At 33.2% G+C, this 23,076-nt stretch overlaps 1 pseudogene across 1 annotated transcript; it reads right to left on the minus strand.

Moving 5' to 3' along the window:
- Positions 1–5,279: 5,279 nt before the first annotated feature.
- LOC308499276 (large ribosomal subunit protein uL15-like) lies at positions 5,280–13,505 on the minus strand (annotated as a pseudogene). The gene is made up of 3 exons: positions 13,497–13,505; positions 8,037–8,103; positions 5,280–5,730 (listed from the first exon to the last, which is right to left on the minus strand). The product of its transcript is annotated as a large ribosomal subunit protein uL15-like (transcript).
- Positions 13,506–23,076: the final 9,571 nt, after the last annotated feature.

Genomic DNA, 23,076 nt, shown 5'->3' on the forward strand with positions numbered 1-23,076 from the left:
TAACATATTTCTTTGGTGAATTCTATCCAAAGAAGTTTAGTATCTGAAAGTAATTATTCCTAATTAAAATAATATCACATCATGGAAATCATGGGCTCCAGTAATGGGTCTGGTGCCCTCTTCCCTTTATGTATTTTCCCCAAATGGTTTTCCTTTATAAAAGCATATAATTGCTATTTCTAAAGACTGTCTATTAAATAACCCAGTCTTAGATCGTTTTTTCTACTTTTGTTGTGCCTAATTTTATTTCTAAAAGGAACACAAATATTTGAATTACACAAAGATTGCATAACTGAAGTTGAATCAAGGTAGGAGAAATAAGAAGGAAAAATTATATGTATATGTATACATACCAAGTCAAAGAGTTAAATCTAGTACTCATAAGTTATTTTTCTTACAATTATCTCTTTATGTTAAATGCAGTTACTTTGAATTCTGATAAAATGCAGCCTGCCAACTCATGCAGAAAAATTTTAAAGCAGTTTTATTTGGTACTCCCAAAAGCAAAAAATACACTTTCTTTTTTCTTATTTTTTAATTAGTAGAAGCAAAATTGTTCACTAGATTTTTAGAGGCATGTTTAGACAATGCAGTAGGGTTCAGTGAGAGAAAAATTACATTTTTATTCTCCTCAGGCTCCTTTGATTTAATTCAACTATTTCTAAAAGAATGAAAGTCCCGTTTGGATGCCATCTGCTAGATTTCCACTATGCTTCATTTCTTGTTCCTTTATTAATAGGAGAATTTGGAGAAAGGATGAGGATTCACATTTGAAAAAGGAAGACAGAAAATGGGAAGACCAATTCTAGACATTTTATTTTACTTCACCTCCCCTCAGCTGTGTGGGTAATAATAATGGGCACTCTGTAAGATAAATTCACCAAGTACAGTCTCTAGTAGTGGTTAAAACGTACTTGTATGAGAAGAAAGATGCTCTTTAGGTACAGGTGACATCTTAGATCCTGTTTGTTTACCAAGAAATTTTAATAGCATTGGACCAAAAAAAAAAAAAAAGAAGTAGAATTTTTGTTTGTGTACTTGTGTATTAGAACAGATCACTTATGTACTTGATTATTAGTCAACTTTTGCTGACTTATGCAATAATAATAGGTAACCCTAATACCTTAATAGTATATAATAACATTAATTTAGTTCTCGTTTGTTATATATCTGTGGTTGTCAAGTGTTTTGCCTCTTCACTGTATGCCATTACCTTCCAGAACACAGGCTGATGGAAGATCCCCATTTGGAACATGCTCTTCTTATTGCAAAGAGAAAAGAGCAAGACAGTTGGAGGAAACAGATACAGCACATTAAGCGTCCTCTAAAAATAGGCTTGTACCACTTCTAGGTAATTTTACTGACTGAACTAAGTCACATGGCCACACTAGACATTGGAAAGGAAGTGTATCACACTTACTGGATGGTAATGTAAATCACACAGCAATGTGTCATGACATGTAATCTCTAATACAAAAGGAGAGAAAAGCAAATGATTCGGAAGCCTAATGTAATCAGCCACACTTGTTAACATAATTCCTAGTGCAAAGCAAGCTATTATTTTTTCTTTCTCAAACCACTAAGTTCTTCAAATTATATCTCCTTTATTTTAAAAAATTACATAAATTAGAGTAGAAACATTTGATATTGCAATGTTTGGGATAATTACAAATTTAAAGAGATAGTATGAAATTACAAGAAAGCTGGAGTATTGATTGCAATACTACATTTTTTTTTTCTGCTAAGGGAGTAAAACACTTCAATCAGAGAATATTACTTTCTTATTTCAAGCTTATTCTGTTTTTCTTTAGGAATGTATCACTATTTTATTGCATATAGTTATGTGACCAACTAAGCAAATACATTTCTCAGGATCCCTTGTAGCTAAGGTAGTCAATTGGATGTAAGTGGGAGTTGACAGATGACACTTGAGAGAAACTCCTTAGAAGTGGGACAGAGGGCTAATGTGTACCTTTAAGCCACCACTACCTTCAATTTCCTTCTTCTTGACTAGGACTAACACCCAAAGGATGAAGCTATGTAGTTATTTCGACCCCTGATCTTGAGGATGAAAGCTGAGAGCTAAGAATGTTGGAGCTAAACATTAACAGTGTTTGTATCTTTGCTAGCAATACTGATAGCCTTCCTATCAGTCTTGGAGTGCTTAACTTCTCCTCAAGTTTATATGGAGAGGTCAATATAAACTTCAGTTTTGTTTGACTCACCATGATTTTATATTTCTCTTACTAGCAGCTGGGCACAATCACTATACATTACAAGACTTAATTAAGGAATATTACCTAAAAATTGAGGAGAGCCTATTGTAGCTTTTCTGACAGAGACCTGTGTGGATGTTTAACTGGGAAATAAGATGATATAGAATAAGATCCCGAAGAGAACATGGCAGGATTATGATGTCCAAGACTAGGAGGAAGACTGGAACAGCTAGTATTCAGTTACATGAGTAAAACTAAAGAAATGATATTGCATTAAGTAATACACAAGAGCACAAAGCTTAAACACTTTATTTTTAATAATTGATATGGATAGATACATCTTTGAACAGAAACAACTCACACAAATCCACATGCATAAATAAAAAGTTCATATTTTTGTGGATAGGTAATGTCATATCAAATAGACTCCTCAGTAATACTTACACTGAGGCACCATAGAACCATGAGTCCTTAGTTAAGTAGCTTGATATAAGGCATGTTCTCTCTTATGGGGCATTTGATCCTTCTGTCAGCCACTTGCTTTACTTCCAGAGACTTCTTAACAATAGCTACTTCCAAGCAACAGGAACCTTTCGAGTGGTTCTATTTGGAATGCGATTGGGGCTTGTAAATAAACAAGTGCTTTAGTTTTCTGTTTTGTTTTATTTTGTTTTTAGCCTACCATTTGTACATTTTTTTCCTCTTAGTTCTTATTAGATATGTGATCAATAATAATAATGATAATAAATAATTATAATAATAACACTACTCACTCAATTCTGCAGAATCTCTGTTCCAAGTAACCAAGATCCTTTCCAAACAGTAGACTAAGCAGGTACACTTCAGTGTTTCTTAATTCCTGTAATGTGTTGTCTTGGTCCACACCAATATTCCTCCTTCCTCATTGATTCATCATCACTTGAAGGCAGCAAATCTAAAAGGCCTCTTAACTGCTGAAAGTTTTAACTTTTGAAATCTGTCGCAGCAGGTATCTATAATTTAATGTAGATTGAGAAAAAGAACACAAAAGAAATGGTCTCAAATGTTTATGTCAGGAAATCGCATTAATACACGGGGATAATTTAAACTAATGCAGGTGTGATCAGCACACATAAACTAATAGGTCCACATAGATTGTAGACAACATATCAATTATACAATTGAAACATATTTTAATTAATTATAATTACAGAGACAGGATTTGTGATAAATCTCTGCTTTAGATTCCAAAGTCAGAAAAAGATTTCAGTTTCCAAAGAAAAATTGGAAATATTTGACTGGTTGAAGTTAGGAGAGTATTATTAGTGTACATGGGCTTCCTCATGAAGAAGGAGAAGTAGGAAGAGGAAGAAGAGGAATGGGAGGAGAAGGAGGAGAAAGAAGAGTTTATGTAAAGTTTCATTTTAAGCAGAGGGTGAAATTAACGAATGTTGGAGATGAACAAGGAAAAGTTGGCTGAAAATAACTATTATTTTGATAGTTAATAATAAAGGGCTAGACATATTAGCAGCTGGCTATAGGTATACAAACTAGCATGTTTTGGCTATTTGAATATTTACATCAATTTGTATTGACTAGAATTAGAAATTCACACTTTGATATTTTAAAGGGGTATTGAACTAACACAGTGCTTGGATAGCATTAACATCTGATTTTTGTAGAGATGTTCAGGTAACATCTTGCTTTTTAAGTGCATTTTGCTGTTTTTATTCCAATACTGAAATACATGATATTTTTGTATAATTCCCAAACAATTGTAGATTAAAAATTATTGCATAGGTTTTGAAATGGATATCTTGCTAATTAGTCAGTAAAACATTTTAAATAGTTTTTAATATAAAGAATTTGATGGTTTTTTGTCTGTTTGTTTCATTTATATTCCTGTATCTTCCAAGGGAAGTGGATTGTTTTCTTTTTTTTTTGTACTTCAGAATTTGCCTTTTAGAAGTGTATCAATTGCATTCAAGTTCTTACAGTTAAATTTGTCCATTTAAAGTTATTTTCTGTATTTACCTTGCTGATGCTACTTAGTGCATAACAGCTAGCTTGCTATCTTGTTGAAATAGAAATGTCCACAGTAGACTCTTTTTTCCTTTCAGAAATGATTTCAAGCATGATAAAGAAATGAAAAAACGACCCAGCAAAGCACTTGTCATTTTTTTTTTATACGTGCTGCACTTGTTTCTTTCAGGCATTTGGGAAAGGACTGAATATATATTATTTGATTTATTTTACCATTGCTTGGAGTACATTTGGTTTTGTGTATTTTAAACAGAGAGACAGAAATGACTTTATAAACAATATCCATCAAAACAACTTGGAAACCACTTAAGATGTTGATCTTTATATGAAGTCAAGATAGCTTTTCCATCCAAGTAGCTTTGAGTACTTTTGCTAAAAGTATATAGAGGGAAGGAGATGAGGAGGGCAGTAAAACAAAGAAGGAAAAAGGTTTAAGTTGGAAATATGACTTCAAATATTATCAGTGCCTTTCAAAACAGATACCCTAACCAGTAAGTTCCGATTTGATAGTAATAAATGTCAACATTTGATCTGAAGCTAAAGCACTGTTGAAAAGCTCCAATGGTTAAATATGAAATTCTGCTTCAAATAACAAATTGCAGACGTTCTAATTGATTCAAAGTGTCTTGCTCAAAAGAGATATTCAATTTATGTACACTGAATTGCTCTATTACCTTTCAGAAGAGTAACTAGGACTTTCCATTTTAGAGTATTAGTGAATTAGCTTTGAAATCTACCACAGCAAATATTTAACAGCAACTTACATGGACCAATAAAGGAAGAAAGACATAGATATTGCCACAGTAAAATAACATGAAGATTCAGGAAGTTGGTAGAGAATTATCCCATCTGAAATTTGGCTTAAAAACAATGACACACACACACACACACACACACACACACACACACACACACACCCCCCTCCTAAAATAGTAATATATTCTCTGTTTTTAAACATAAAATAGCAATGTGCCCTCTACTCTTTTATTTTTATTTATTTTAACACTTGTGACCATTTAATGACTTTCCCTTCATGTGGTTTCAAGCTACCAAGACACAGGTCCCCCCAACACCCTTAATCTTCTCCTCAGCTATTCTGCCGAGGAATTTGGCCTTCACGATGACAGGCTGCTTTAGAAGCTCTCTCTTACCCAGAACTTTGGAGTAAGTAGCTCGATCGCAAAACGTCAATGATAGAAGCAGCCCCAGCCTTGTTTTAGGCAGCACTTACCTGTGTCTGCTCACTGACCAAGGTCCACAGTTTATCAAGATTGACAGTTGGGCAGAAGCTCTGGTTCCTATTTAAGCGATAATGCCTCATGCCAACTTTCCCAAAGTAATCTGGGTGATATTTGTCAAGTGGATCCTGCGGTGATGCCGCCAGCATTACCTCAGCCTCCGTGGTGCTTCTGTTTCTTGCCAGTGTGGCCGTGGCTATGGCTCACGTGGTCCCGAAGTTTCCGGGTCTTCCTCAGTCTTGATGGCCCATCTGCTGCAGAGACAAACGACTGCAAAGTCTAGTGAGGTATCTGTTCTCTGCTATTTTAAATGGCCATAAACAGCTGGAACATTAGTTTTAAAACATTAGTTTTGTAGCTGAGTGATGAGAAAAGTATTGGTGAGTCAGTGCCCTGAATTCTAATCCACCTCCCTATTTATTCTGTTTATGAGGATATCCCATTTTTTAGCCTCTTTTGTGGAAGTCTGATAGACTTAGCTCATGGAATGTAACTAGTAAATGCTCTTCCAAGGCCCAGCAAGTTAGAATGGCAAATCCATATGCAGTACTGATCGTGTCTAATAAGAACATGAGTAATCATGATTAGAGGGAATAAAAGAAACTCAATTTTTTTAGACTAGAATCAGAGTAGAGTTTAAAGCAATCCACCGCTGTCTACCACCATCACAAAGAGCCACACTACCCTCCATCACAAATCTATGTGCAGTTGCTGTTGTTTATACCAGTGTGTTCTGATGCCTAAACCAGCTCCCCTCCTGGACACAGTAATTCTCCAAATGTTCATATTAAATCCCCACTGAACTTTTGCCCATGAGCAGTAGCAGGCTAGATTAGGCCTAGATTAAGGATAGTGGTCACTTAGTCACCCACCAGATGGACAACATGATTTCTTTTAAAAGAGTAAGTGCGGTTAATTTTTGCAAATCGAGAAAATCACATTTTAAGTGCCTTGTCTGCAGGCCATTTACAGCTGATTGGAGAATGAGCACATTGCTGTAAGGCTGAAACTTAAATCAATGTTAAGAGTATACAGATAACTTACAGCACTCATTGTACTGCCTTGTGCAAGCTAGAAGTAGGCTACAGCCTTGATTACATTCTTCCGTAACCTACTCCCCACTTCACCTCTCTGAGCAAACAAAACATACAATTTGTGGAGGGAAAAAAGGAACAGACAGTGAGGGAGTAAAGAATAATGAAGTTATTCCAACTACTTATTTAAAAAAGTTACCTGTTATCTCTAGGTCAATATTTTCAATGAATATTTTTAAGTCTGTGTCTTATTCAAACTCACAGTAGTATTAGGTAGTATTAATCATTCTCTTTCTCTTGAAATTCCTCTTCCCTTGGCTTCCATGAACAGTATAGTCTTCTGACCCACCACACCTGCCAACTTTCTGGTTCATCCATGCTAATCTTTACTACTTTTTCCTCCTCTTTTTAGATTTTAGAGGTCCCCAAGGTTTGGTCCTATTTATTATCTTTTCATTGTATCTTTTCTGTCTTGGCGATCACATTCAAACCTGTGGTTTTACTTACTTTTCAATTTATTAATCCCAAAGCTAACTTCTGAGTTCTAGACTCTTATCACCCACTTTCTACTTGGCAACCTCATTAGGACATTTTAAAGGGAAATCTATTTCATAATACCCAAAGTTGAACTCAGTTTTTTCCTTAGATAGCATGCCCTACTCTAGCATTCTCTGTTTGAATGCATGAGATCACCATCCATCAAGTTAAGCAAATTAGAATTCTGAGGTTTAAATTCTTCCTTCTTCTTTGTCTCCCATACCAGATACATTTCCGTGGTCTGCATTTATATTTTCTAAATATATGCTTTATCCATAACACCACCACTCTGGTTAAAGGCTCTATTTCACCTGCCCTACTACAAAAAAATTCTATCCCATTCTTGACTACCTTGAATCTGTTCTCACCCAGAGGTCAAGATGATATATTTTAAATATAAATATAGTTTTTGTTATCCTCTTGCTAATAATCTTCCAATGATGGCCCATTGTTCTTGAGATAAATATGCATTCACAATTCAACCCCCGATTATTCTCTAGGTAATTTTATACCATTCTTCACCTTTCTTTCTGTGCTTCATCTATACTGGCTTTTTAAAATCTGAGTATTCCATTTTGGTCTTAGTACTCATTCCATTGCACCAGCTCCAACCTAGAAAAATATGACCTCATAAAAGTTACCACATTCTCATTCATCATATCAGCTTCGTCGTCTCTCCCTGAGGTGAGCCTAGTCAATTGCACAACCTAGAAATAACCCCATTATAACGTCTCATAACTTACAGTTGTTTCCCCGTTATCACAATTACATATATAAATATATATATATAAATACATACATATATATAACTAGATGATGGGCTCCTTAGAGTAACATTCATGTTTATTTGTATTTACCTGAGTGATAACCTAGTGCTAAAACATACGTATTAGACACTTGAGAAATGCTTCCAAGTGTCTAAAGAAAAGACCTGGTTTATTTTGTACATCATCAAGCTGAATTTCATCACTATAGTCGCTCTAAATTACCTGTGTTCTCCCACTTTTCCACTTTAAGAGCATCTTCTTCCAATGTTGCCTCAATATCTTTTATGATCTATGAGGGAGCACAACACAAGGTTAAAAATATGTTTTCTGAAGAAGGCTGCATAATTGAAATGACTTGTCTTCTTTCTAAGCTTTGGGATATTTGGTAAGTTTATTGTCCTGAGTTTTAGTCCCCTTATCTGTAAAAATGGGGATTAATAATATTGATTTATGAGATTCTGTGAGGACTACATAAAACTGTCCTTCAAAAGCCCTTAGAACAGCAATTAACACAATCTCAGTAACTATAAGCAAATGTTCTCAATGAAATTTTTCATGTATTAAAAAATTTGAGGGGATATGCAGGGAAATATGGATGCAGATGCTCCATTTTTGAGGGATTGGTCTGTGCAAAGAGTTCTGTAATAGAAACTTGGAATCGATCCAAAAACCTGATATACAAAACTGTTTGTTTATTTATTTTTTTGAGTAATTATGCAGCTCTCATAAACTCTAAGGAGAATACAGGAACAGAACACTATCCTAGATCTTCAAGTACTTCTGAAGGGAAAAATGACAAAATACTGGTCAACAGTTCATCTTTAGTATAAATGCTTAATGTTTACACAGATGGTTTTAGTTCTAATCTTGCCTTGGGTGTCAACTTACAGTAAAAACTACTTAATTGGTTTCTATAAAGAACATGCTTATTCTAGACTTGATTTTTAAAGAGGATCTTCACTTTAATGAGGACAATTACAGTTTCAGAATTTTTTAGTTCATATCAATATGTTTCCGGAAAAACTATTACAAAGTCAGTTGATAACCAGAATAAGAAACAATTTATATAACAGTTGAATTGCAATAAAAGATGATAGCTATTTTGCATCCTTTTTATCTGGTTGTTGTGAAAATTATGGCTCATCACAATTATCTTGATTTTTTGTTGTATTTTAAATTGCTTATTATATTTAATTTGCTCTGGCACAGAATTATCTATTGTAAACCAAAAGTAGAGATGTATCGGAAAATACTTAATAATTCCCCTTGTTCTAAATTTAAATGGAATGTAAATCTCCTGTAGTCATCAGTTGGTTAGACAATATCCCTTTATCTTTTATGGCAGAATTATAGCTAATAGGCAGCTTCAATCATTTCTCAAAGGTAGAAACAATATGAAAAATGAATGAATATATGAGCACTGTCACTGACTCCATTCAGGAGATTATTGTCTCATCCTGAATACTGCTCGACACCAGAAAGTTATAATTTTAAAGAAGGGTATAAGCAATAATCAAAATAATCTCAAACTGTGGAAATGTTTTGAATGTTACAATAATCCTGTTAATTTATATTTTAATACATATATAATATGTATATATGTATATATACACATATATATTAATTCCTAATAAATTTATACAAATGGACAATTAACATATAAAAAGATAGCTAACTTCATTACTAAAACCTGTATGCAAATTTAAAGTGATATAATTTTACTAGAATATTGAAAATATTGAAAAGGATTATAATAATCTGAGTAGAAGAAGATATCTGTAACTATGTACTTACAAACTCAGTTATGTACGTAGTATGACCAACTAAAGGACAATTTGAATATATATATTACAACATTTTAAATGTGAATACATTTTCACTCAATTCTTTTCACTCTTAATAATTAATATTGAGTATTTTTGCTAATAGGAAAACATTGTATAAGAATATTTATTTGTAATAAACTTTTTATTACAGACAGTTTTAGATTTTTTTTTTGAAATGTTAAAGATAAAATTCCCATAAAGAGCACACCCAGTTTTTCTATTATTAACATCTTCTTTGGTGTGGTAAATTTGTTACAATTAATGGACCAATATTTCTATATTGTGATTAAATGAAGTCCATACTTTATTTAGATATCCTTAGTTTTTACCTAATGTCTCTTTTCCATTCCAGTTCCTTCCAAGCTACCACAGTACATTTAATCAGCATATCTCCTTAGGCTGTGTCTCTTGGCTGTGAGTCTCAGACTTTCCTTACATTTTATAACCTTGACAGTTCTGAGGAATACTGTTAAGATAGTTTATAGAATGTCCCTCAATGAAGATTTGCCTGATTTTTATTTTTTATTTATTATTTTATTTTATTTTATTTTTTAATGATTACACTGGAGTTATGTGGTTTTGAGAGGAAGATCACAGAGGTAAAGTGCTATTTTCATCACAATGGTACATACTATCAGCATAACTTATTACTATCACTTTTTCTTCTTTTTATGTATTCTCTTTTTTAAATTAAATTTATTGGATAAAGAAGATGTGGTATATATACACAATGGAATATTATTCTGCCATAAGACAAGATGAAGTAATGCCATTTGCGACAACATGGATAGATCTTGAGATTATTATGCTAAGTGAAATAAGTCTGAGAGAAAAAGTCGAGAGCCATACAGTTTCACTGATATGTGGTATATAAAACTGAAAACAACAAAAGACAAAGACAAACAAATGAAAAAACAAAAACTCATAGACACAGATAATAGTTTAGTGGTTACCAGAGGGTTAGGGGGGTGGGGGTGGTAGATAAGGGTAAAAGGGATCAAATATATGGTGATGGAAGGAGAACTGACTCTGAGTGGTGAACACACAATGTGATATATATAGATGATGTATTACAGAATTGTACACCTGAAATCTATGTAACTTTACTAACAATTGTCACCCCAATAAACTTTAATTAAAAAAGAAAATTATTGGGGTGGTGATAGTTAGTAAAATTACATTGATTTCAAGTGCACAATTCCATAATACATCACCTATATGTCACATTGTGTGTTCACCACCCAGAATCAGTTCTTCCATCACCATATATTTGACATCCTTTACCCTCTTCTATCCCCCCTGTCCCTTGCCCCCTGGTACCCACTGAACTGTTGTCTGTGTCTACGAGTTTTTGTTTCTTTGTTTATTTGTCTTGTTCCATTTTTTGCTTTTAGTTTTATATCCCACATATGAGTGAAGTCATATGGTTCTCGACTTTTTCTGTCTGACTTATTTCACTTAGACTAATAATCTCAAGATCCATCCATGTTGTTGCAAATGGCACTATTTTACCTTTTATAGCAGAATATTATTCTGTTGTGTATATATGCCACATCGTCTCTATCCAATTGTCTATCGAAGGACACTTTAGTTGTTTCCATGTCTTAGCCACCATACATAATGTTGCAATGATCATTGGAGTATGTATATCTTTATAGATAATTGTTTTCAGATTTTTGGTTAGATACTCAGGAGAAGGATTGCTTGGTCATGTGGTAATTCTATTCTTAATTTTCTGAGGAAACTCCATGCTTCTTTCCATAGCAGCTGTACCAACTTACATTACCACCAACAGTGTGTAAGCGTTCCTTTTTCTCCACAGCCTCTCCAATACTTGTTTTATCTGACTTGTTGATGATAGCCATTTTAACAGGTGTGAGGTGACACCTCATGTGGTTTTGATTTGCATTTCCCTAATAGCTAGTGAGGTTAAGCATTTTTTCATATATCAGTTGACCTTTTGTATGTCTTCTTGGGAGAAGTTTCTGTTCATGTCCTTTGTCCATTTTTAAATTGAATTGTCTTTTTTTGTTGTTGAGTTGTATTGGTTCCTTATATGTTTTGGATATTATCCCCTTATCAGAAGCATTATTTGTAAATATCTTCTCCCATTTTATTGGTTTTCTCTTTGTTTTCTTGATGGTTTCTTTGGCCATGCAGAAGCTTTTTAGTTTCCTATAGTCCCATTCATTTATTTTAGCTTTTACTTCCCTTGCCTTTGAGGATAAATTCATAAAATCCTCTTTGAACCCAAGATTTGTAAGTTTAGTATCTACGCTTTCTTCTATTCAGTTTATTGTTTCAACTCTTATGATTATCTCTTTGATCGATTTTGAGTTAACTTTAGTATATGGAGACAGCAGTCTAGTTTCAGTCTTTTTTAGGTGGCTTTCCAATTTTTCCAGCAGCATTGATTGAAGAAGCTTTCTTTTCTCCATTGTATGTTTTTGACTCCTGTGTTGAAAATGATCTGCCATTATTTAGGTGGCTATATCTATCAAATTTTAAACTTGGTCACCTGGATGAAAAAATGATTAGGTTTCTCTACTGTAAAGTGATTCTTTTTCTTCTTCCTATACGGTACATTTTGGAAGGAAGTCGTTATGTGCAGTCCACCTTCTTGAAGGCAGGCTATCTACATAAATTATTTAGAATCCTTTCGCAGAGATTTGTCAAATATCTCCAATTTATTATTTTTTTCAATAATTAATTTACATCACTATGGACTCATGGAAGTTTTATTTTAATATCATTTATAATGACACATTTTTTAAAATACTTTCAATGTCCATCATTAGTGATTCATTAAATAAAATATGAAATTTATTGTAATGGAGTACTATGTAGCATATTGTATGTCAATATTAACATATATATTGACATGGTAAGGTATCCATATCCAAAAAGGCAAGATACTTATTCTTAGTACCATTGTATTTTTACCAAAAATAAAATAAAGTGTGTGAATGAGTACATATGTATGTGAATATGTTTTTAAAAGTATGAGGTAAAAGAAAACTACATGTTGAAAGTGACTCCATCTAGATGTTGAAATTATGGAAGTGATTTTTAATTTTCTATATTATATAGTTCTAACTATTTTTATTTGGATACTTTTCATACTGGATACATATTAGTTTTATTTTTTGTCTTTAAATGTTTTCCATGTTGAATCTGTTTTGCAATGAGCATCATTACCCACCTCTGACTGCTTAGTGTTACTTTCTTCTTGCATAATATATAGTGACAAACAATCTGCTCATTCAAGGTCCGTTTATATGGGTCTGCCCACCCATAGAACAGAAAGAAGTACCATTTGTTACCTGTAATGAGTGCTATGTCCTCTGCATGCATCCTCGGACTTCATCATGTGAAAAACTTTTGAAGATGTATTATCATATTCATCTCCATTACAGAGATGAAGATACTGAGACCTCTAGAACTTGTAGTGAATCCCACAGTAAAGAAAAGAGTTGAGTTTTTATTAATGATATGTTTAAATCCCAAGTTTATGTTTTCAGTCTTTATGTTACATGTGGGCACATAAGTGTGTCCTGTAAGTGTGATACAAGACTGTCCTCTACTCCCCTATCTAATACTATGATAGGTGAGTATTAGGTGATAGGTGATCTAATGCTTCCTCTTACTCACATCCTCTCTAGTTCTTCAATTCCATGGCTTTAAGTCTTATGTCAAAATACTGCTTGAGTCCTCCTTTATTTGATAACTCATCCAAAGGAGTCCTCTTTTGTTTTTCCCTTAAATTTCAAATGTATTCATGATGATATACTGCCTTTTGATTCTATACACTTACAGTTATGAGTTGGACAATATTTCTTTAAAAATTGGGAAATACCAGGCCCATGTTCCTATAGGTCATATTCACAAAAATCAGTGATTATTGCATTGGTTAGCTGTATTTGTGATGCACTCAGAGTTTTTCATTAGCTTTTAATATTGATTTCGTGAAAAGATGAAATATAGCCCCCACCTTTGAGAAGGACAAACATAATTTTTTAAAAAATGAATTACCCTTCAAGAAGGAATTCTATTTTAATTAAAGACTAAGTATGAAGTAATAATTCTTTCCTTTTGTTTGACCAAGTTTAGCAAATTGTTTGTGCAGTTGAATATTTTAAATACATTATGATCACAGACCTTCACATCTGGTGCAGTTGGGTTCTGAACAAAAGTCTTAACTGAGGTTGAATTTTATAATATTCTGCTCTATTTCAGTGAGGTTTTGCATTCATTTTTTCTGATACCTGAGGTCCTCGGAAATATGTATCTCATTAATATTTAAGGACTTTCACCTTAATTTTAAATGTTTTAAATTTGTTTCAATGCTTTTCAATGGTTATGATATAATTTTTAGGTAATCGCATGAAATCATAAACATAGCTACAGTAGGAAATAAATTTCAAAATTAAAACTGCTGTTAATTACTTAGAATGTAAATGTTCATAGGGAACAGAAATATTTTTAAAGATTTCTGGTCCTTTTGGTCCTCTGTTTTTTCTTTCTCTATCACCATAACTCAATGTTATATAACTCACAAATTATATAACAGAAAACTCAATGTTACATCTAATTTTGAGATGTTATTTACTAGCTGTGGAGGTTATAAGAATCTTACATTACTGAAAATGTTACCTAGTTTGATGGTTTTGCTCTCTTATTCTGAACAAACGCCATGCTTTGGGATGTCAGTGTTTTAAGGAGAGGGGGGGGTCTCTTTGGGTAGTCTTCTGTATTATTGATTTACTGTTTATAATAAGTATGGCTGTCACCCTCAAAAAATCACCTTCCTCAGATTATACTTTCAGTATAATATTTTTCAATACATTGTAGAGATGTTCTTTGAAAAGTATTTAATTGTGAACAATTAAGGGTAACAATTAGGCAAGGTTCAAACTGATCCCATTGAAAGTTTCTATATGTTAGGAAATCTAAATGTGTGTTAAATTTGATAATGGAATGCTTATAAGTGATGCTAAACTTAATAAAGAAGTTTAGTAACACAAAGTAAGTTGCAAAATGATCTGAGTAGCACATCGGAATGCTTTTAGTCAATCAGTGTCAAACAGTAAGCTACTGTGATTCAGAACTAAGCTAACAATTTGGATATTCATTTTATGTAATCCTCATGACAGCTAAGGGAGATAACTATTGTTATATTCATTGTACAAATGAGAAAACTGGAGCCAATGAATAAATGCATTAAGGAAACAGATCTGGGCAGATAAAATCAAGAAAAAGAAACTTCTTAGACAAACATTTCTAAACTCGGAAATCATCAGAAATTTACATAGGTAGACATTAGGCATTACTATTCAAAAATAATTTTTTTAAGAGGTAATGATCACAAGTCTCTATGAAGTCTTCGCAAAAGTTGGCTGTGTGATTCTGCTTCTAGTCTAAGATGATAAGTGTCCACAAGATATTTAAAAACAAATGAATTACATCACTGAGTAAGAAATCTCATTGATTATAATATTTTTAACGCCCCAAATCATGTCACTTTGGGCTCCTTCTTCTGCATCCACTGTCACATAATTGCTCTACTAAAGTTTTTCTATTTGTGTTGTTACTTCAGGGAATGAAAATAAATTAAGTGGAAATACATTGATGGATCTCCTTAGTGAAGAGGTCAGATAAACTGGCCCTGCACTCTGCAGCCACAGGAGGCAGTGGCTTCCACATCAAATGGTTCTGCTGAAAAGATCTGCGTCATAGGAAGTGAAAATACTTGCTTCTTTGGAGATTTTAGGGCCAGAGAGAAATATAAATACTGTTTTCATTAATAAGGTACAAAGGACTCCCTATTTGTAATAATCAATCAGGAAAGCTAAGGAGAGAGTGATAGATTTTGGCTAAGATAAACATAGCCTTTAAAAGTGTATGCAGTTTTTCTAAGAATGTTTAGGATGGCCTGATTTAACAAATAAAACTACAAGATATCCAGCTAAATTATAATTTCAGATAAACAATGAATGATTTTTTTACTATAAGTGTGCCCAAAATATTGCTTCTTAGGCACTTACATTTTTAAAAATTCCTTGTTGTTCATCTGAAATTCAAATCATCTTGGGATTCTATATTTTATTTTTCATCCGTACTAAAGTATATCAACTAGAAGACATTTTGGAAATATGGAAAATAAGATGATGGTTCAATAACTCTTCAGGAAGAAGAATAAATATATCAAAATAAAGGTCTCATATATTTGCTCATGGGTTAACATTTTTCTGGGCCAAAGCACATTAGCATGAAAAAAATGACAGGTCCCTGAAATAAGGGTGAGGTGGCCACTCTCTTTCCAGTTCTGTGGAGGTCAGTGCACTGCTCTCCATAAATGATTTTGCTTTACCTGCTCAGGATACAAAGGCCTACATATTACATCTATTTCAACTCCTGGGTTTTCTAGCCTTTATTACTGATAGGCATTGGCTTGATCTTTATTGGGTGTTGACTGCAGACTTCATTTCAATCAGTGTTTTCATGTTTGCATAAGCTTTGTTTTGAAGGACTTCTAGGACTTCGAAATTAAATAGGATTTTTTATTTTCTGTGTAAAGCTGTGTAATTTACATTTTATAATGTTGACAGATGAGGAAATGTACAAAAAAGGGTGTACATTTTCAAAAAAACCAAGTGAACCTGGTAGCTTTAGGCTTTTAAGTTGGTAAGCTAGCACCCCGGCTAGAAACAAAATGATAAGGGCTATCCAGTCTTGTGCTGATGAACATATACTTATTTTCTAAATTTAAGAGCACAACTTCATTCTTTCATTGGAAAACGAGTACGTAATATAGAAAGAGTGTCAAAGCTCTATACGTTCCAGATATTCTTGGGTTTCTCTGACACATTTGTAATCACGTGTGCCAGAGGCAGGACACTAGGTGGCTTGTTGCAGCAATCTATATAGAGAACTTGGATGTCATGCCTCCCAGATTGACAAAGCAATTCACACTGGTCTGGAGAATTAGGTGCTGAACTGAAGCTAAGTTTCCCAGAATCTCCAACAACATAGGTTAGGTAACCCTGTGTGCCCTCTAGTGAAGGCCACAGAAGAGATTTATCCTTCAGTGTGCAATTCTCAACATTAAATCATCTTGTGCACTTTTTCGGGACAATTTGTCAGTGACATTACTGCTTGGGTATTGTATTCAAATCCACATGAAAATACCAAAGGTTGAAGTTGAAATTGTTTTGCCTTGTGAATATTTTTGTGTTTCGTCCATCTATGGACCTCATATTTATGTATGGATAGATATACATGGATGATAGAGGATAAGTAGATAGATAGGTGATGGATACTAAACTCTGCATATATATATACACACACACACATACATATATGCAGCTATATGATATATACATATATATCATATATATCACATACATATATGAGTCTAAATCCACTAAAGAATTCTATGTTACAAAATTGTCTCTGATTTGTAATACCATCACACTGCCACACTAATCATTTTCAAATGATTTTGCTAAACCTATAAAATGACGCAGACTCTAATCCCATCTTGGAAGTACACTCCCCCTTTGAGTGTCCAGATAGCACAGAAGGGTACATTTATCACCATTTTGCTTTCCTCATTTGCTTGGTGTTTGCCTAGTAAGCTGCAAGTCACTAGCAAGAGTGCCAGACTGTTCCTGGGCACTGTAGATGCTCAATGAATCATTAATCATCAAAGGAAGCTGCATGGGTTACCAGGAGTTTATCCACCAGGCATCAATTGCTATCGTGTGCAGCCTTGTGAGGAAAATGACCGACTGATATGAAATCAGTTAAATCCTAATGAAATTAGGGACTTCCTTTAAAGAAAAACAGGTCTGCTGCTGGAATCATTCAATAAGAATAATAAAATGAATAGGAGAAAAAAAAACACATAATCTCAACATTTTTTCAACTCTTCTACTAGTAAGGTGATAAAAACCCACATACGTGTCATTCATAAATGCATTTCCAGACTTTATTACTTTCTCAACTTCCTTGATGCTCTTTTAGCAGTTTTATTCTTTTCCTCGCCCCAATTGTTGCACCTTACTTTGCTGTAGCAGTTTTGAGTGTCTTCCTGAAACATTGATAATTTGCCCCTAAGCATTGTAGTGCTTGAGACTAGGAAAGGAATATTGTGATGTGTCATCATCTTGTCTTTAAGTGATTTCATTTGCAAAATTCTCTAAGTGCATAACTTACTCTGATATTAAGTTAGACAACTTGAATACCACCTTACAACCTGACAAATCCTAAAATATTCTAAATTACTAACAGGAAGATCAAATAAAGGATATATAAGTTTGCTAGTCTGTGGGTAGCTGGGGAGGCAGCAGAAGAAAAGAGAATATAGAGAAATAATATAGGTTTGGATTGAATAAAATTGGCATACTGTGCTAACTCTGCTGAAATATTAAATTGCACTGGAGATACAAAAAGGCCAGCAAAGGAAGACTGAAATCAGATAAATCTTTTTATCACATAACCAGAAAATACAAAAAAAAATAAAATAAAAACATAGGCAGAGATATTGTTTAAAGTATATTGGAGAGTTGTCTGAAACATTTTATCGTACCAAAACTTTTGATTTTTTTGAGTTCATTGTTAATCAGCTGTATGATTTACATCATGTCACCCAGTTTTCTGTCTCAAAATCAGACAGATTTTAATTTCCATTCAGGATAAAAGAACAAAATCTATATGAGCTATTCAAAATCATCTTGTTTGATTTTTTTTTTCCTGATTTCCCTCTTCCAATACCCTCACCCTGTCATTCTTTTTCATGTATACTAGTCTGAGGTGTCTTTTCTATGGTAATTCCAAAGGCAGACCCCTGCCTTTGGGATTTTTGACGCTCCAAGTGTGCTACTCCACTCTCTAACAATCCTGGGTTTCAACTGAAATATTTTTTGTCTTTACACTTTTTGTTTCCAGTGCAGGCTAATTTACATAGAAATGGTTGGACACGCAATTTTCCATTCAACTATTAAATTAAACTCAAAACTTTGTGAAAATTATTTGGAAACTTGTTCTTCATTATCCCCTCTGACTCAAAACATTAACCAAGGCAAACGTAGATGAGGAAGAAATGAGAGATGCAGAGTTATTTCCATATAAATAATTCATAAAGAACATTCTCTTTCTCTCCCTCTCTCAACAAATACCTGTCTTTAGAGAGTCTTAAAATTAACACTTTATTTTCTTTGAGTAAATGCTAGAAAATATTATGAAATTTATATGTTGATATTTTTAAGTATAAAATAACCCTCATCTTACTGAAGTAAGCGCTTGGAAGAGATGAACCCAGCTTCTCTGTTTTTAAAGAATTTTATGGAATATTACTTGGCCATCAGAAAAGATGAAATACTACCATTTGCAACAACATGGATGGATTTTGAAATTATTATGCTAGGCAAAATAAGTCAGACAGAAAAAGTCAAGAACCATATGGTTTCACTCATGTGGGATACAAAACTGAAAGCAACACACAAACAAGACAAACAAATAAAGAAACGAAAACTCACAGACACAGACAACAGTTTAGTGGTTACCAGAAGGTAAGGGGGGAGGGGAGTGATAGAAGAGGTTAAAGAGGGTCAAATATATGGTAATGGGAAAAGAACTGACTCGGGATGAGGAGCACACAATGTGAAATATGATATACAGATGATGTATTACATAATTGTACACTTGAAACCTCTACAATTTTACTAACCATTGTCACCCCAATAAATTTAATAAATAAATAATAAATAATTTAACAAGGTACAATTTCCTATAGAATTCACACATTTAAAGTGTACAACTCAATGATTTGTAGAATATTCAGAGTTGTACAACCATCGCTGCAATTAATCTTAAAATATTTTCACTAACCCAAAAAGGAACTCCACACTCTGTTACACTCCAACCCTTTCCACTTCACCCCCACCCCTAGGCAACTGCTGATCTACTTCTGACTACATTTCCTATTCCAAACACTTTAAACAAATGGGATTATATAATGTGTGGTCTTTGGTGATGGGCTTCTTTCACTCAGCATAATGTTTTCAAGATTCATCCATGTTGCAGCATGATATCAGTCCTACATTTTTTTTTATTTTCCTTTAAATTGAGGTAAAATTCATATAACACAAAATTAACTATTTAAAAATGCATAATTCAGTGGCCCATGGTACATTCACAGTGTTGTGCAACCGTCAACATTCTCGACGTCCAGAACATTTCTATCACCCCATAAAGAAAACTCTTACCCATTAGCAAGTTATTCCCCAAACCCCTTTTCCCCCAGCCTTGATAACTACTAATTTGCTTTCTGTTTCTATGGATTTGCCTGTTTTGGACATTTCATATAAATGCAATCATAAATACATGGACTTTTCTTATGGCTTCTTTCACTAACCCTAAGATTTTCACGGTTCATTCATGTTGTAGCCTGTATCAGAATGTCATGCTTTTTTATGGCCAAATAATATTCCACTGTGTTAGCTACAATGCTTTCGTTTATTCATTCAGCCTATGATGGCCATTGGGTATTATGAATAATGCTATTACGAACGTTCATGTTTTTGTTTGGATATATGATTATTTGTTTTTTTTTTTCAGCTTCATTGACGTATAAATGACAAATCAAATTTTAAGATATTTAAAGTGTACATCATAATGATTTGATATACATATACATTGTGAAAGAATTTTCCCACGTAGTTAATTAACGTATCTATCACCTCACAGACTTATCTTTTTGTGTGTGTGCGAACATTTAAGTTTACTGTCAGCAAATTTCAATTATACAATAGAGTACTGAGTATCAACTAGAGTCACAATGTTATTCATTAGATGTTCAGCCCTTATTCACCTTATAGCTAAATACTGTACTCTTTTACCAAATTCTCCCTATTCCCCCACAATGCAGTCCCTGCCAATCCCTTTCTAGTTTCTGATTCTATGAGTTTGATTTTTATCTAGATTGCACATATTAGTGATATCATGCAGTATTTGTCTTTCTCTGTGGGCTTATTTATTTAGCATAATGTTCTTGAGGTTTATCTACGTTGTTTCAAATAAAATATTTTCCTTTTATGGTTGAAATATGTGTGTGTGTGTGTGTGTTTGTGTGTGTGTAGTCACATTTTTATCCGTTCTTCTATTGATGGGCACTGAGGTTCTTTCCATATTTGGCTGTTGTGAATAATGCCACACTGAACATGAGGTCACGGATATATAATTTCCTCTGGATATATAACCAAGAAATGGAGTTGGTAAATCATATAGTAATTCTATTTTTTTAGGGAACATCCATGTTGTTTTAAGTAATGGTGGTACCAGTTTGCATCTCCACCAAAAGTGCAGAAAGGTTTCCTTTTCTCCACATCTTTGTCAACACTTGCTATCTCTTGTACTTTTGATAACAACCATTTAAGTGAACCTAAATTCACTGAGGGTTTGAATTACATTTTCCTCGTTCTTAGTGTCATTGACCATATTTTCATGTACCTGTTGGACATTTGTATATCTTTGAAAAAAATGACTATTCAGTTTTTCTACCCATTTTTTAGTTGAATTTTTTGTTTGTTATTGATTTGTTTGAATTCTTTACATATTTTGGATATTAACCACATATCAGATATATAATTTACATATATATCATAATATAATAATCTCAAAATCCATCCATGTTGTTTTCTGACATGTATGTTTTCTGACATTCTGTAGGTTGACTTTTCATTTTGCTGTCCAAAAGATTTTAGTTTCATGTAATCCTACTTGTTTAAATTTGCTTTATTTGCCTTTGCTTTTGGTGTCAAATCCAAGAAACCATTACTGACACCAATGTCAAGGAGTATATCCCACCCCTCCTTTTTTTGGAGTTTTATAGTTTCTGGTTTTAAATTTAAGTTTAATTTATTTTGAATTGATTTTTCTGTATGGCATGAAACAGGAGTCCAGTTTCTTGTTTTCCATTTGGCTATGTAATTTTTCCCAACTCCATGTATTGAAGAGACTATCCTTTCCGTTTTGTATATTCTTGGTAGTTTTATCATAAATTAAATGACCATATATGTGTGGATTTACTTTTGGGCTCTCAATTCTGTTTCATTGGCCAATGTGTCTTTTTTTATGCCACTGCCATACTGTTTTGTTTATTATAGTATTGAGATATAGTTTGAAAGCGAAAAACATACCTTCAGTTTAATTCTTCTTTCTCAAGATTGCTTTGGCTATTTGGGGTCTTTCAGTTATTCCATAGAGAATTTATGATTGTTTATTCCATTTCTGTGAAAAATGCCATTGGAATTTTAATAAGGTTGTAGTAAATCTTAGATTGTTTTTGGTAGTATGACTATTTTAACATTAAGTTTTCCAACTTAATGAACATGGAATTCAACAGTGAACATGGAATATATTTTTCAGTTATTTATGTCTTTTTCAATTTTTTATCAATGTCTTACTATTTTCAGGTTTTTGTCTCCTTGGTTAAATTTATTCATAATTGTTTTATTTTTTTGATACAATTGCAAATGGGATTGTTTACTAAAATCTCATTCTGACAGTTAATTCTTACTGTACATAAACAACTTATTTCTGTATATTGATTTTTGTATCCTACACCTTTACTGAATTCCTTCATTCTATTTTTGGTGGAGTATTTAGTGTCTTCTATCTGTAATATGTCATTTGCAATTAGAGACACTATTACTTCTTCCTTTGTGCTATGGATGCCTTTTTTTTTATTCCTTGCCTAATTGCCCTAGCTAGGACTTCCAATATTATACTGATTAAAAGTATGAAGAGTGGGCATCCTTGTGTTGTTCCTGATCTTCAATGTGGGTATAATTTTTTTTTTCATTCACAAATATTTATTGAGCACCTGTTATGTCTGAGCACTGTTCTAGTCCGTGGGTATAATTTTAAACGTGGACTTGTCAAATACATCCTTTATTATGCTGAATTTGCTTCTTTCTGTACCCAGTTTGTTGAGAGTTTTTATCATCAATGGATGTTAAAATTTGTCAATTTTGTTTTCTGCATCTATTGAGATGATCAAATGATTTTTATTCTTCATTTTGTTAATGTGGTGTATCACACTGATTGATTTACAGGTGTGGAAATATCCTTGCATTCCTGTAATAAATCCTACTAGATCCTGGTATATGGTCCTTTTCATATACTGTTGAGTTTGGTTTGCTAATATTCTGTTGATAATATTTGCCTCTATGTTAATTATGGCTAGCGGCCTGTAACTTTCTTTTCTTGTAGTATCCTTGTCTCACTTTGGTATCAAGGTAATGCTAGCCTCTTAAAATGAATTAGGAATTATTCCTTCCTCTCCTATTTTTTTTTTGAAAGAGTTTGAGAAGGTTTTGTGTTAATTATTCTTTAAATTCTTGGTAGAATTCACCACTGAAGGCATCTGGTCT

The sequence above is a fragment of the Rhinolophus hipposideros genome, assembly GCF_964194185.1.
Source record: "Rhinolophus hipposideros genome assembly, chromosome: 6".
NCBI classification, from domain to species: Eukaryota; Metazoa; Chordata; class Mammalia; order Chiroptera; family Rhinolophidae; genus Rhinolophus; species Rhinolophus hipposideros.